Here is a 13,463-nt window from a genome sequence, read left to right as displayed (position 1 = left end):
GGCAGAAGATGGGGACCAGGTGCTTCAAGATATTGGCCTCCGGGGAGAAAGCGCTTCGAAGACCCTTGCTGCACCACGCCCCGGCCGAGCACTCTCTGCTGCCTCCGGTGGAGGCGTCCTCTTCCTAGCCCCGACCCCTCCTCCCTACCCCAGCGGCTCCTCGGGAATGCTGGGAATGAGTCAGGGCCTCGGCGGGCGTGTGTGCGAGCTGGCAGAGCGGCTGGGCTGGGGGCCGGCTGAGAGGTGCGGTGGCAGCACCGCTGCTAGCGCGCGTCTCGGGACTGCGGCGGGCACCGCCCCCTCAGCCATCAGCTCCGCCCCGCCCCTCACAGGCCGGCCCTCAGAGCGGCGCCCTCCCATGTTCCCTCCCTTGCTCTCAGCCGGGCTCCTCCTCCTCCCGCTGCTGCTCGCTGGCGCTCAGGCGCCGGCTCCGGCTCCTCCCGGCCGCCCGGGGCCAAGGCGACGTGAGGTTGTAAAAATCCATGTGGGTCCGCCCCAGGGCGAGCATCCGAAAGGTGAGACGTCGACGCTGGGGCTGGGGCCCCAAGGCGCCCGGCTCCCTCCGGGTGCCAGTGCCCGGCACCTCTATTGCCGGGTGCCCCTCACTCGTGGGGAGCTGCAATGCGTTATCCAGGGGAGCCGAGGGGTGAACCATCCGCCTCCACCGGGGCTTTCTGGGGTGGGGGAATGGATGGGGCGGCCTAAAGGCGGATTTGCCTTCCTGTAGAACCCCTGGGATCGGAACAAGTGCACAGCTTCCTCGAGCGTGCGGGCGCTGTTCGCTTGTCCGGCTGCCCGGGCCACCTCCCGCAGTCCCTCTCCTGCAGCCACCCTCACTGCCATCGCCTTTTTTCTCTCCAGCTACCCCTCTTTCGCCTGGCTTTCCCCCTCTTGCTTCGAGGCGTGGGGTGTCCGCGGGGACACGGGTCTCGGGAAACCTCAAGCAGGACAAAGTGGAGAAAGGTGGAGCCGCAGCCCAGGGGGTGGGGTCCCAGGCTGCCTCGATGGACTCTGAGGGGAGCGTGTTAAAAAAAAAAAAAAATCCCTGTCAGGGAAAATAAAGCTGGATTAATTTGGGGAGGATAAAGGTGGTGGTGTAGGAAAACGAATACGATGTGAAATTAAACTGAACGACATTCCTACCCTTCCCCTCACCATTCCGGAATTATACAAGAAGAGGGGTACTTAGAGGGTTGTGCCTATTTTTCCTTTTTTAAATTACTGTCCAAGCTTTTGAAAGATCATTTTAGGACAGTGAAGATTAAGGGCTGCTTTGGTGCGGGATAATATAACAGCGCTTGTAAACTCTCTGATCGGCCCTGCCTTATTTGTTTTGTACTTAAGGGTCTCTGTTCTCCTTGCCAGAGAGGGAGGGTCCTCTCTGTACTAGCGGATCGATTTTAGGTAGCTACCTGCCTTTGCTAGATGAAAGGCAATTTACTCCCGGAGCAGTTAATTGTCAGTTCCCTGTGTGATTGACAGCCACATCTGCCATTTATGTGGGCAGAAGAGGGACCAGTGGAACCCCAAGAACCAATCAGTGCTCGGGAGAGGAGGGCAGCTCCCACTTGTCATGGTTAGTTTCCTGGTTGGCTTTTAAAAATCAGTGGTTTTATTTAACCATTGGTTTCCACCAGGTATAAGGCTCCAGCTGTGAGAGGCAGACAAGCGGGAAGAAAAGTCTCCCAAAATGCGCTTAGAAGCAAGTATGTTTGACTTGTGTTTGTCTCTTCCACCACCCTTTATTAGTTGTAGTTGGGGATGCTCAGGTCATTGATTGAAAAATTAAATGGATCTGTGTAAAGAATGAAATCGTGGGGAGAGAGGGTGTTGGGGGTTAGAATTTTCCACCTCTCTCTCTAGGACTGCGGGCTCCATTATAAGACACACCATTTACTGTTGAGCTCTCCAAAAAAGGGTGTGGCACTTTATCTCCTACAATCACTCTTGTCCTTGTAAAGTCACATTGTTTCTCAGTGTACAATACTTGGCTCTGTTGAATGAATTTATAAGATATTTTTGAAGCAGAAAGGCATGATTTTTTGGGATTACCACAAATAGAAGGGATTCTTCTAGTTTTTGACAGTGAAACTCAACTTCTGGAAGTGAGGCTGCCTTCTTCACCTCCAGTTTGGATATCAGTGTGGAGAAAATGGCAGTGGGGTTAAGCCAGATCCTTTCTGGAGGGTAGAAGAGTTGCCTTTGAGGTGAGTTTGCTTCTGAGGTGAGCCATCTTGTAGGTCTGCTTCTGTGCTTTAATAAAAGCCTTGCACAGTTTGGAGGGGTGGTATGTGGACAGTGCTAGAAACATGGCTTTTGCCAGCAAGACTTTCATGGGTGGGTGGACTGTGGGCAGAAGGACCAGATCCTTCTCAATTTTCTATTAGTGAAAAGCTTATTTTTCAACATCCTTCTTCCTGAATTCAGTAGAAAAATTACTGGTTGATCCAGAATGCTGTCACCTCATAGAAGCTGTACCTGGTTGTGAATACAAAACTGTGCATTCAGTATTTCATGAACAGATTATGAGCCAGGGTACACTGATTAGGACAGTCTTCATGTATGAGCCAGGTTTGTCAAGGTAGTATTATTACTATTACTATTATCATTATTATTGTTATTGCATGTGCTAGCATTTTGCTGAGTACTTTACATGCATTATCTTTTTAAAATTTGGCAGAGGTTCTATGAGGTAGGTACTATTATTATGCCCAAATTATAGATAGAAAAAATTAATGGAATTAAGTATCTTGCTATAGCTTAGTGTGAGATTGAGAACTTCAATACAGGTTTCTTTAACCCAGAGCCTGTAATTTTGGCCATGGTCTTAAATTCAAATTTTGGTTTTGTTGTCTGCATGTGTCCAGTCTTAAGTGTGGCCTCTCCCAGCCTTCATGAGGCCTATGCTGTTTAGAGTTCATTTTGATGTTGATGGTCTTTGTAAGGCTGTCATTTCCACTAGTAGGCAAATTTAGTAACTTTGTGGCTTATATATTTCTAGTAGGTCAGCTTTGGCCCAATGGAAATTTGGCTCCTGAATTAATGATGATGACTTACAAGAAGGTAGAGTAAAACAAAATCCACACTCTTCCATTTTTCTTGATACTCAAATTTCCAACTAGAATTTTTAATTGATCTTGGTTGAATACATGCTTTTAACATCATTCAACTGCCTCTCTCTCTCCCTCCCTCTCTCTCTCTCTCTCTCTCTCTTTTTTTTTGTGCTGAGGGATTGGAATTTTATTTTCTCTTTCACTTACAAAAAGATTGTTTTTCATTAGTGATTAAATATAACCATATTTAAACTTATTCGATTATAATAGTATGCCCAAATTGTTTTTTTACATTGGAAAAATGATAATACTTAAGCCTTCTTAGTGTCTTCCTACTGGTGAAATTCAGTGGTTATGGCTTGCCAAAACAGGAATTCTGAAAAATGTGTTTAGATGAACGGTGTTGGAGTCCACAAATTCACTGCAACAGATAGTCTTTGACTTTGATGAGGATGACTTTGTACAATCTACATTTTTTTTTGTTGTTTTACTAAGACATCCTTTTACCCTTTTATTAGCTAAGAAGTTAACATGTTGGCTGTCATGGGAGAGACCTGCTTTCCAGCCAACAGTTTAGTTTCAGCAATGTTTATATTATTTCTTGGTACTTTATTTGATTTTTATTTTTGAGAGCTAGTAGAACAAATAGAAAGCAAAAAAGCACTGATATTAATAACAATGTCAGTTTCATAAATTTAAAACAGTTGATCCAAAGATAGAAATAATTGGGTATACCAAAGGCAGAGATTCTTTAGCCTGTTCTTTTTCATGTGAAGAAAAAGAACAAAATGAATATGTAAGAAGTGCTAAAGTATATCAAATGGTGAAGGATCTATTAGTCAACTTTTGGGAAATAACAAAACTCCCTGACTTACAGCAACAGGTATATTTCTCATACTCATGAGTCTTTAGGTTGAATGTGATTTGGCTGATTGAGGCTGGAGGGTTGTCTGTGCTGTAGACTGCAGGCTGGGTTCGGGTCTGCTCCACATGTGTTCTGGGGCCCAGGCTCAAGGGATAGCAGATGCTTGGGGCATGCTCTTCTCGTGGCAGATCACTGGATTCAAGAGCCAAGCCAAACTGCACAAATGCCATTTTCTCTAACAACCTTTTGGACTTAGCAGTCACATGGGGAAGCCCAACATTCGTGGGTAAAAGTAGACTATGCCCATGGTAGGGAAGGAATATTTGATGAACTATAATCTGGACTCCCACAATGTGCAAAAAGTAGGGTGTTATTAGATAATTTTATAATTTTTTCTTCTCATTCTTGGGGAATGCAGTCTTTGTCCCTTCACTCCCAACCTTAGCTTTATACACATGAACTTAGCATTTAACTTTTGCATTTCAGGAATATACTATGTTTGGTTCTAGAGGGCTGACTTTAAAAGCTGGTTTAAGTATATGAATTACTTAAATTATCAAGGTACTATTTATTAGAACCTACTGTGTTTCAAGGGACTATGCTGAATGGGGTGATGAACATGGTTTTTATCTGATGTGGGTCCTGCTACCATAGGATCTCTTATTAGAAGTAGGTGTCAGGAAAGACTTCTTGGATGAAATGACATTCTCCTGGTGCTTGAAGCAGGGATGGTGTTGTTGATGCAGACAGAGAACCGTGGATATAATAGACATGTAAGATATGTGAATAATAACAATAATAATTATAATAATAGCAGTAATTATAGGTTTTTATCAAACAGTTAACTATGTGTGAGGTTACTGTGCTTAACACTTTATATAAAATATCTAATTTAATATTGGGGTAGACCTTGCTGGTTGACTACTCAACATTTATTCTGTCCTTTCTAACTAAAAGAACCCCAGTTTTGTTTAAGATGGGAATATGTCCACCTCACTTTTCTAGACTCCCTAACAGCCTAGAGTGGCCATAGGCTCAGGTTGTGTAGTAATGTGAGTGGACATTGTTGGATGGGGGTTTCCCTGAAAGCTCAGTGAGGAGGACACACTTGGCTGGTATACCCTAACAGCTTTTGGCCCCTTTCTGCTTCTTTCTTCTGGGAACATAGGTACAATGCCTGGAGGGGCATGTATTAAATATGGGAAAGCTGGACTCTGAAATGATCGTGGTGTTGATTACTTTGTTGAGCCGTAGTACCAGCCTAGACTGCCTTCCCCTACACCAAGGGTGTCAAACTCATTTTCACTAAGCGCCACATCAGCCTCAAGGTTGCCTTCAAAGGGCCGAATGTAATTTTAGGACTGTATAAATGTAACTACTCCTTAACTAGGGGCAAGGAGCCTGGCACTGCCACTGGGTAAAAACAAGGTGCCAGGCCTGATAAAACAAGGTGGAGGGCCAGATTTGGCCCACAGGCCTTGTGTTTGCCACCTCTGCCCTGTACCTATTGCATAAACTGAATGAATTCCTTACTTGTAAGCTAATAGTACAAGGAAACCTGTACTATTTGTTACTTGTAGTCAAACATAATCCTCACTGATACATACCTTCTCGAGAGCCTCTCAAAGTAGATGTCCTCATACCTATTTTACAGGTGAGACATCAAAAGTCACATTAAGGAACTTTCACAAATTCTAGGATTCGTTGCTATGTCATTTTGACTTTCAGGCCCTGCATCCTGCCTTTGGCTGGGTAAGATAAGTACCACAGTGGAGATGATGTTGGAAAAGTAGGCTGGGGTAAGACTGTTGAGGAGACAACTGGATTCCAAGTTGAAAAGTCTGAGTTTTATTTCATGGGCTAGCAAGTATAAGAAGATTTGAAAATGACAGAGACCATTGAGGCTTCAGTAAGTGACACCCAGTGTTTCAGTGTGAATGAAGGTGGAGGAAAGGCTGGGTATAAAGGAAAGCTGGGAGCATAAGAAAATGGAATTGAGTGAACACAAGTCATAGTTAGCTGTTAACCTATAATCTGAGAACAAAATGATAGTCTTCTGAAGGTTAGTATTAACTTCTACTAATGGCTTCATGTTTGCCAGGAAGCAAGGGATGAGTAATGTAGAGAATTGCTAATGCAATGTGAATAATTATTCAGGGTAGTAGGGTAGGCACTTCTATTTATTGACCATACCATTTATTGAACCCTTGATGAACCTCTGTGACATGATTTTGGTCTAGATCTGGCTCCATTGTGCCAGTTCAAGGTAGCTGAGATGAAGGGTAAGGCCAGAGGGTGGTGCAATGGTACAACAAATTCTGCCAGTGGACTTATTTCTACATCTGCTAAATATTCTGGAGCTTTCTTGGGGGGTGAGGTGGGTTCAGTCTAACTTTCTGGGTTTCCCTTTTCTTCTCCTCTCTCTACTTTTTTAATTTGTAAAATAAAGGAATTGGCTTACATTAGTGGTTTTCAAATGTTTTTCAGCTGTGGAAACTTTTCTTATTTTCTAAATGAAAGCTTATCTGGACCCTCAGTATATTTATAGAGAAAGGCAGCATTGCTCTGAAAATTCAGGTCCAGGATTATGTTGTCTGAGGTATCTTTATGCTGAGGCTACTGCTCTAAAATGATCCAACACACCCTCCCAGGTCCAGAATTATGTGAACCTTAGAGTTGTTCAGATATTTTATTTGAGCATCCTTTTTAACAAATCCCTTTGTTATTCTACAGCTTGTTGTGTCTTAGTATCATCTGTGGTAGAGACTGTTAATGTTCCCCATAGCCACTCTTCTTCTCTTTCCAGTGACTTGTGACTTATGTCACTCGTAAGCTAGAACACAATTTTCAGAGTGAGACCAGCCAGTGATCTCTTCTACTATTGTGATGATCACAGGAGCACCTCTTGCAAACAGAGCCTCCCTCTGTCTGGCCCCTTGAGTCATTAAATGAGCAAAGCTTTCAGTCAACTGGTATTGGGCATATAATGTGACTGAGAAATAAATTTTTGCTGTTTTAAGCTATTGAAATTTTATGATTGTTTATGCAGCATATTTTTTAGCTTATTCTTACTGATAGATCATCTTTTAGCATATCTGCTAAACTATATTGAATTTACTTTTTAATCTTTGGGATCAACCTGAAGCCAACTTGTTCTTACTTTGTGCTCAGGAAAGAATTAGGCAGGCATCTATAATAGCTGTCCATGCAGGTCTTTGTACTCATAGAATCTCTGAATTGGAATACTTGTGCTCAATAGTATTTGTTTTTATATTTAAAAAGTTGGAAGATATATTGTGTAATGCATTTTGCCTTTCTTTAAAAAAGTCTAAAATGCCCTGTTGCCTTTTTATCTCCCATCCAAGTATTAACCAGGCTTGACCCTGCTTAGCTTCTAAGATCAGACAAGATTGGGCACGTTCAGGGTGATATGACCATGGATGCCTTTTTAAGTGATAGAACCTAGATGGCTTGGGGAAGAATAACGATCATCAGTCACCATAATAATGGCTACTATTGATTGAATACTTATCTATTGATTTGTGAAATATTTATGTGATAGGCATTGGGGATATAGAAGTGAATTATAGATAGTTCCTCACTTGTAGCTTACACTCTAGTTTGCAGTCATAAATAGGTTTGCTCTGTATTCTATGAAGGATACCATTTATTGAGTATTTACTATGTGGTATGTGCTTTATATCCCTTATTTCATGCTGTCTGTAAAGGTAGGTGTATTATCCACATTTTATAGGTAAGGAAACTAAAGCTCAAAGAATTTGATAAACTCTAAGAAGGCAAGAGCTTTTGCCTTTTGCTGAGTCCCCAGTGTCTAGGAGAGTGTTTGACACATAATAGATGCTCAATAAATGTGTGTTGATTGAATGAAGAATGCGCTCAAAGTTCATGCTATGGCAAAGACATAATTTGAGCCCTGCTAAAATTTCTCTGGATGTAGTAGGAGCAGTGCGTGGTCCTATGAATACAACAGAAGCAACAACTGAGCCCTGCCACCAGGAAGAGATAGGCTGTCACTCTTTTACAAATGGGGCCTAGTCCTCTGTGATGTACTAGTCCAGGCCATGACCTTACTCACTTACTTGCTGATTTAATTAGTCACCCCTCTTTTGGGCCAGTTCAACTTCTGCCCTAGCTGATTTCCTTAGCACTTGGGTGGTCCTGTTTTCCAGGGATATACCTCAAGTTCTGCTTTTAACCTTCTGGGCATTCCTTCTCCACTTGCATCTTCCAGATTTTTTGCTTTGAAGTTCCAGGAAATCTCTAGTTGCTGGCATGCAGTGGCACTTAACAAAATTAAAAAGAAAAAAAAGAAAAAGAGTGATGGAAACAAATAAATAAAGGCAGCCAGCACCTTCAGGAAGGAACTAAGTGAATACTTTTTTCCTGAAAGTCAATAGTGAGATGGCTGTTCCAGCAGGCGAGGAGTATGGGCTGGGTCAGGAGGTATCTCTGTGGCATACCTGTAGGGGGAAGGTCAGTGTCAGTGTTCACAAGTGCCTTATACCAGAAACTTTATTTTGTCCTGGTTTGTTCTTCAGATTTTACATTTCGCTCACTTAATTCTCTTGTATGTGTGTGTGGTGGTGGGGGAGGAGGGAGGGTGTCTGATAGTGTTTGTTTTTTTTTTTCTGACTTACAGCTTTCCACCACTGAAGTTAGTTGTCATTCTGTGATCTCAGGGTATGAATGAATTGCAGGCAGCAAAGTACATTCCCCGTAAGTGTATTAAAAGCAAACTATTAATTCAAGGCAACTTCCTAGTGACTTAGAAGACAGAACTTGAATGGGAATTGAGTAATGTGACTGTTCTTTAGGAATACTCTTAGATTCTTATGCAAACTGTGAGAAACTTTCACTAGAACAGTATAGCTAATTATAGCAAGAAAAGGCTGGGATTTATATAAGAAATTGAATCTACTTGTACACTGTAATTTCTTGTTCTAGGGTAGTGGATTTCCCTAAAACAAGGTGGGTGTGGTTAGGGTGGGAATTTTGTCCTCTGTGGCCCCAAGGTGATTGAAGGTGGGTTTGGGTCAGGGAGCTGCTCTGGGAGTGGAGACCTCTGCTCTGAAGGTAGGAGTTTGAGTGGTTTTGCAAGATGTGAAGTTGGACTGGTACCATCATCCTTGCTATTTTCTTGGTGACACAAGGTGGCTTTCTTGTGCCGCATTTAAGGCCAGCTAGCCATACTGCGTTACTGCTAGCCAGCTCCAAGCTTAATGTTGTCCGCTGGAGAAACAAGACTGTGTTTCAAAGGGCAGGATCCTAGTGGAGTAGAGTTGCTGACTCTGTTCACGTTGGGCTTCCAAGAGAGGGCTTTTGATGTGTTTTTTTTCCCTTCTGGTAAAATTTCCTCCTATCTCTTCTTTGTTTTCCATTTTGGCTCATTAGCCATCTTATTCCTGAAATGTCTCCATGGGGAGAGAAGTGGGAGGTAGCGTAGTGAATGGGATGATAGCGTGGCATTCTTAGGTGCTTGTTGAAAGTAGGTCCTGTATGATGTTGGGTGGACACAAAGGCACCTGAGTTTCAGTGACTGATGTTCATCAGGGTTGTGAACATGGAGCAGTTAGCCAGGATACAGAAGGGAAATTTCCTTTTTTGTTAAGTCTGAGAAAGAACCGTCTTCTCCTACACAGGCTTCAAATACATTGACAGGGAACACCTTGGATATAAAGATGTGAGCAATGACCTATGAGTCATTGTTTAAAAGTCAAGAGACCTAAATTCCACTTCTGGCTTTGCTACCAGCTTTATCTTTATTTGAAGGGTCTTTGTTTCTTGATATATTTCAAAATCATCTAGCCCTTTTCTAGGACCATAAAATCAATATAAAATGATTTTTTTTACAACAGTTTTGTTTTCATGCAAAGGACTTACTGTGTCATTTTATTAGCTGTTTTATCCTGGAAAATAAGAATGCTGGCATGCTTTCATGATAGATTCTATTGCAAAAAGGTAAGCCATTATATAATATATTTACCATATGTATGTGTGCTTGCTTTATTCCAGCCCTCTGCTGGGCATAGGGAATGCAACCATAAACAGAGCAGATGATTCTGGGAGACTTGGGAATTGTAGCCAGACAAACCAGAAGTCTACTGTAATGGGAGCTCTTATGGGGGAGTACCCAGGCTGTCCTAGAGGATTTAGGAGATTAATGCATGAAAGAGGAAAGAAGGCTTCTTGCAGAAGGGAATACCGAAGGTGAGGGGGAACGCTAAGTGGAGTTAGTTGGGGTGAGCTTGGTTTTGGTGGTACAAATAACAAAAGGAAGGGTCCTGGTCTAAAGGTGAGCAAGAAAATTGGAGATTTGGGGCTTGGGAATGGGAAAGAAGACCTGTGGATCTGGAGATTAGTTTAGTTGGGGGTGGGGGATGGTGAAAGAGGCCAGAGAGTGACAGGCATGAAGACCCTGTGATCCATTAAGGAGATGAGGTTCAAGCTCAATCATCAAGGGGTTTCAACACAGGACTGACACAACCAGAGATGCTGAATTCTCTTTATTCTCCTTCCATTCCTCTTTCATGGCAGTAACTACCTGCATTTGGTGTGTGTAGGAGCATGGGGTTTGAAATCGGGGTGAAGGAGTGGCAGGATGACCTGAGATGGTGCATTCAGACCCAAACAGAAAGATTATGAATATGGCTTGAGAATCTTAGTTTTGCCCCTTCTGATTTCATTGATTAAACATAATTTATTCAGCCTTTAAAAGGCGATTTTCCAAGTGAAGATTCTCCTGATAAAAGATCTGGAATGGGACTCCACACTGCTCGTTAGTTTTGAGAATGTCTGAATGTCATCTGGGACCAGGTTGTTTTCAGTGAGTTTTGAGCAGAGCACAGCACAAAGAGTGTGGTTCTTGTTTAAAAAAAGTTGTAAATGTTTGCAATTAATGGATGTAATTAAACTGACTGTTAGACTAATATAATTGGAAATAGAGTAATTCATAGTGTATATAGCTTCTCAAAGTAGTATAAGTTCGTGAATGGAAATGGTTTATTAATTCCCTGAAATGTGCAAAATTGGGAGTTATGTGCTGGAACTGTACTTAATGCCCCATGCATACTAGCTGCCTCTGACTTGACATTTTTGTATGACTTACCCCACATTTTGGACATTAGATGGTAACATTGCTGCACTGCCTCTCATACATTAATCTTGACTTCTGTGCATTAGTTTGTGAACCAACATTTTGAGCTACTGTATTATGGCTTTACCTGCTAACAAGTAGTTTTATTTCATTAGTATCACCATATTTGTATATCAGAGTTTGTGCAATCATTTGAATATTTCTTGAATCTTGTCATTATTTTATAAAAAGTAAGTGGAAAATGGAAAAATGCAGGCAGTGATATTGGGAGCAGTACAAGCCTCATAAATGTGATGTAATTGAGGCAAAGATGGAAACCATTAGACATGCCCAGTGTGCAGGGTGTTTATCCTCAGTCAGACGCTTTGGACTCAAGTTGGCCAACTGTATGTAGTTGTGAGGCACAAGAACAAAGTTAAAGGCTATGGATGAATGAAGCTGGGAAAAACCTTTGGAAATTATGATAAAGAGCAAAATTTAGGATTTTGTCATTTGTTTTTACAACAGAGCTTCCCTTTTTAACATGTAGTCCAGTCAACTTTTGTTTGTTGAACTTTTTTTTTTTAAAAAACTCATATTTAGAAAGGTCTTTTTTTACAAAAGTAGAATAGAAATTGGATTTCTCATCAGTCTTAGGAGAGGCCACCAAAGTCAGTAACCTATTTCTTTGGTTTGTTAATTGGAAAAGGTGATTATTGTGTTAAAATTCTCTGTGTATTTTGGCAAACAAGTAAAGAAAAACCAAAGCAAACAAAATGACCCATCACAAAGGATACATCTGAATGGATTTTTATGATTCCATGGTTTCATTTGGTGCAATGTGGAACAGGAAAAGACTTAATGCATCTTAGTTTTCATTATAAGCCTTAGTGTTGCTGAGATGGTGCATTCAGACCCAAAAAGAAAGAAGGATAAGAATTAAGGTTTGTGTACAGTTAACCCCACAGCTCTCTAATCCCTCAGGTCAGGATTCTATGGTGGTGATCTGTCTGCCCTGGAGGATCTAGTTGATATATGCGGGCTTATCTAACATCCTTTGTGGGCTCAGCTCACTTCTAAGGAGAGGATTGAGTTGGATGCAAAATTCTAGTTCTTCTTGATGCTCCTTGTGGTTAAATGGCTAATGTTAAATCATAGGAAATATTAATCAGGTAGAAGACTGTAAAGAATAGCTCTTGAATTTCATATCTCTTACCAAAACTGAGAGATGTATTTCAGCTTCTATCAAAAAGGCAGGTAACTATTGAACCAGAACTTTAAGAAACTCACATTAAGTGCCTACTTTGTGTCAGGCAGTGTGCTAAGAACATCAAGAACTATTTCATTTAATCTTAACAATAACTCCATGATTCAGGTATTATTTCTCATGATGAGGAAATTAACATTTAGAGAAGTTAGGAAACTTGCCTATGTGTCTTACTTTAGCTTCTTCTGGAAGCAGACACCCAGACAAGTATTCTAGTGCAAGTAATTACTTGGGACATACAGGGAATACCAGTAGGTGAACAAGAATATGACACAGAGTGGAGAATGCAGCCAGTAGATGGGACTATTCAGTTAGTTACTGTAGTTGTGACTAGAGTTTAATCTCACAAGGATACTCTGGAGAGAGTGTAAAATACCTGTTTTAGGATGATCTCAAACAAAGGATGAGGAAGCAGCTCCTGTCAGTTTTTTTCTTTTATTTTTTAAAATTTATTTTTATTATGTTTATATTTTATCATGATAAAATATGCATAATATAACCTTTACCAGTTTAACTGTTTTAAGTATACAGTTCTTTGGTATTAAGTACATTCACAATGCTGTGCAGCCATTACCACTATTCATGTTCAGAATTTTTGCATCACCCCAAATTGAAACTTTACCTATTAAATGATGGCCCACCCCAATTCTTCCTGCCCCCAGTTCTTGGCAACCACTGTTTTACTTTCTGTCTTAATGAATTTTCTATTCTAGGTACCTCACATAAGTAGGTTCATGTAATATCTGCCCTTTTATGTCTGGGTTAATTCACTTAGCATAATAGTTTCAAGGTTCATGCATGATGTAAGCATAAATTAGAATTTCATTTCTTTTTAAGAATGAATAATATTTTATTGTATTTGCATACCATGTTTTGTTTATCATTAGATAAACAAATGGTACATAACTGTGATAATATTAAACATGTTGCAATGAATCTGGATAAACATGTTACTGTGTCTGTTTGGATATGGCCTGTCACTTGAGCTTATGTTGCATTTGACAAAACAAGTCACATTTTGTTTATCTATCAATGGACATTTAGTTTGTTTCTACCTTTTGACTGTTGTGAACGATGGCTCTATGAACATTGGTGTATAAATGTCTCTGTCAGTTGTTTTTGTGGGTAGTTAATTCTCTGGCACTTCCATCTTGCCTCCTGCAAGTGCAGGGTAGTTTTCCAAGG

General features: G+C 41.1%; 1 protein-coding gene across 4 annotated transcripts in view; it reads left to right on the top strand.

The window, feature by feature from the left end:
• Positions 1-449: 449 nt before the first annotated feature.
• Positions 450-13,463, top strand: part of ERC2 (ELKS/RAB6-interacting/CAST family member 2) — a 943,617-nt gene continuing 930,603 nt past the window's right edge. For all 4 annotated transcript variants that reach the window (XR_006784938.1, XR_006784937.1, XR_006784936.1 and 1 more), the window contains exon 1: positions 450-515. The gene's annotated coding sequence lies outside the window, so the exon portion shown is untranslated. The remainder of the gene's footprint in view (positions 516-13,463) is intronic.

Source organism: Phyllostomus hastatus, unplaced genomic scaffold, assembly GCF_019186645.2.
Source record: "Phyllostomus hastatus isolate PE091 unplaced genomic scaffold, TTU_PhHast_1.1 phas_contig_16, whole genome shotgun sequence".
In the NCBI taxonomy this organism is placed as follows: Eukaryota; Metazoa; Chordata; class Mammalia; order Chiroptera; family Phyllostomidae; genus Phyllostomus; species Phyllostomus hastatus.
Note: the sequence above shows the minus strand (reverse complement) of the source record. Positions and strands in the feature narration are given on the sequence as shown.